Consider the following 3,613-nt stretch of genomic DNA (forward strand, 5'->3'; position numbering starts at 1 on the left):
ATAATAATGATAATAATAAAAATAATAATAATAATAATAATAATAACAATACTGGGATGATGATGATTATAATGATAACAATAACGATAACGACAATGATAATGATAATGATAATACTGTTACTAATACTAAAACTACTGATAATAATGGTGATGATAATGATAATAAAATAATAATAATAAAATATATAATAATAATAACAATAATAATAATAAATAATAAAATAATAATAATAATAATAATAATAATAATAATAATAATAATATAAATAATAATAATGATAATAATAACAAAACAACAACAACAACAATAATAATAATAATAAAAAACAATAATCACAGTATAACAACAACAGCAATAACGTTCCTATCTCATCTCAACTTCCCACAAGCACACCACCTCTCTCCTGTGCGTGCGTGCGTGCGTGCGTGCGTGCCTCTCTCGGGCTCAGACAGTGTGAATCTGGCGTCCTGTCCTTCTGCTAAGTTTCGTCTCAAGGTCGCTGTTGTACATTCACCTCTGGCGTCGCGTACCTACTCTCTGTGGTGTGGAGACTCACTCGCTCCTTTGTCGTGGTATTCGATTGGGTTCCAAGTTTTTTTTTTTTTTTTTTTTTTTTTTTTTTTGGGGGGGGGTTATGGTGTGTGTGTTTTGTTTTGTTTGTTGATTTAAAAAAAATTGTGATGTATCTTTTTTTATTGAATGATCATGCTCTATTCGTTCCCTGTTCATGGTATAAAGACCGTGGATTTATTTTATTTTTTTGTTATTATTATTATTATCATTATTATTATTATTATTATCATTATTATTATTATTATTATTATTATTATTATTATTATTATTATTATTATTATTATTATTATTATTATTATTATTGTTATTATTATTATTGCTGTTGTTGTTGTTGTTGTTATTATTAATATGATATACTCCTGTTTTTGTTTTCGTCTTATTTTTTTAATGTAATTTCAAGCTTCGCTCACTCTTGGCTTATGGTATCAAGATAGTGTTTTTAATCTCTTTTTTTAATTCAATATAGTGTACTCTCTATTCTTTTTGTTATGGAATGTTCATGCTTGTTTTTATTTGTCTGTTTTTTTGTATTAAGGTTGTATGTAATGTATTAATTTCTTAATGTTTTATATCGCCTAGTATTTGTTGAGGATCGAATGATGTCAGGATGATAGATAAAAGAGAGAGAGAGAGAGAGAGAGAGAGAGAGAGAGAGAGAGAGAGAGAGAGAGAGAGAGAGAGAGAGAGAGAGAGAGAGAGAGAGAGAGAGAGAGAGAGAGAAAGAGAGAGAAACAAAGATAGAAACAGATACAAGGAAGACAGACAGACAAACACAAACACAGACACAAACAAACAGAGAACGCAAATAATAATAATGATAATAATAATAATAATAATAATAATAATAATAATAATAACAATAATAATAATGATAATGATAATAATAATAATAATAATAATAATAATAATGATAATAATAATAATAATAATAATAATACTAATAATAATAATAATGATAATAATAATAATAATAACATTGACAATAATGGATAAATAAAAAGACCACATCCCACGTCGATAGCCACTGGTATTAAAGAATTCTAGTCTAGTGGCTTTTCGGTGGAAGCTGGTCATGATGCCTTGTTCTTTGGGAGTAAAGCAGAAGGTTGATGGTTGAGTGGGAGAGATCTTTTTCTCGAGTTCTTTCGTTCTGTCTTTCTATCTGTTTCGTTATTTATGCTTTTTTCAGTGTCCGCACGCATGCATGCACGCACATATACATGTACAAATAAGCACACACACAGACACACACACGTATGTACGTACACACACACACACACACACACAAACACAGAAATACGATATACTCAAGATTGTCGAGTGCCATGATGTTATAAAAAAAATCTTTATGCAGCTATTAAATACTTCAGCTTGGAATGTTACTGACCTATCTTCAGGATTCAGCTGTGTGTAAGTACAGACTGGATCTTGCTGACTAATGCTTTGTCAATGTTGCAGGAGTGAATGCTTGGTTACTGGTGTATACTTTTTGTGTAGAGTATAAAAACCACCATCAATGATATTGTGTTCTCGTAGCAAAGGTGAGGAATTAATATGCTCTTCGTTTACCGAGTTGTAAAGAATTCATTGAGCTAGCTGTAAAGATATATTTTTTGGAAGGAATAAGTCTTTGGACATACAAATATTTCACAGTTATGGTGAAATGTAAGAATTTTGAACTCGCAGGAGGACAAACACGTCAATTATTCCTTTGTTTACATTTGCCATATACGTCTACGAGAGCGTGTACAAGCTAGCGCCCACTCTGCGTACTAATGCATGTGTTTCGTAGTCATAGTATTGAGTGTATCCTAAATATGGAAGAGAGTGTGTATGCATGAGCTAGGTACGAAAAATAACATGGGACTGTCGTGTACAAACTTGTGAGTGACGGTTACAAATACACACGCTGGGATTGAAAAGAAACTCGCGTATGTATTTTGGGTACAGAGTGACCTTCATGTGATCCCGTAACAAAGTGCTTGTCTGTGGAACGGTCGTTGTTTGACAGAGAAGAGACATGACGCTGTGACCTGTCTGTGGTGAGCAGTGCTTGAAGCAACTGTGTTCTGTCATGTCTTTTGATAATAACGTTGTGCTAAATGTCAAGCTAAAAAGTTCTATTTTTTTCTTCACCTTACTCATATTCCTAAGGTTGGTTTAATCGAAACCAACTCGCCTTCGGGGGAATTGTATAAAATTTTAAACCAATTTTCCACCACCTTTTCTGAAAAAAAAGAAACCTCCAAAATATCTTAAAGATACTTCAGTTATTATTGTTATTACTATTATTATTATCATTATTATTGTTATTGCTATTGTTATTATTGTTATTATTATTATTATTATTATTATTATTATCATTATTATTATTATTATCATCATCATTATTATTGTTGTTATTATTATCATCACTACTGTTCTGATTATGATGTTTAATTTATCATTACCATTGTTGTTGTTATTATTATTATTACTATTTTTTTTATTATTATTATTTTTTTCTATTATTATTATTATTATCATCATTATTATTATTATTATTATTATTATTATTATTATTATTATTATTATTATTATTATTATTATTATTGCTATCATTAACTGTCATTATTAATTATCATTATTTTCATTAAACATTAACATTAACATTTAGCATCTAACAATATCATGATCATCATCATCATTATTATTAATATTACTATTATTATTATTATTATTATTATTATTATTATTATTATTATCATTATTATTATCATTATCATTATTATCATCACTATCAACATCGTCACCATCATCATCATTATTAATATTATTTAATTCATGTTAAATATCAGAGTGACTGTAAAATAGCAAGTGATTACGATAAGACGCATCGTATTTAGTGATAAGAAAATAATGTATATAGTGATATAAAAAGAATCTATGGTGGAAAGGTACAGCAAAACAGATGTACCGAAGAAAAAACAGATGTACATTGAAGAAAAAAAAAGGAATATGATTTTTAATACGATAGATGAAGTATGATAAATTAGAT

This window comes from Penaeus monodon, chromosome 4 (genome assembly GCF_015228065.2).
Source record: "Penaeus monodon isolate SGIC_2016 chromosome 4, NSTDA_Pmon_1, whole genome shotgun sequence".
In the NCBI taxonomy this organism is placed as follows: Eukaryota; Metazoa; Arthropoda; class Malacostraca; order Decapoda; family Penaeidae; genus Penaeus; species Penaeus monodon.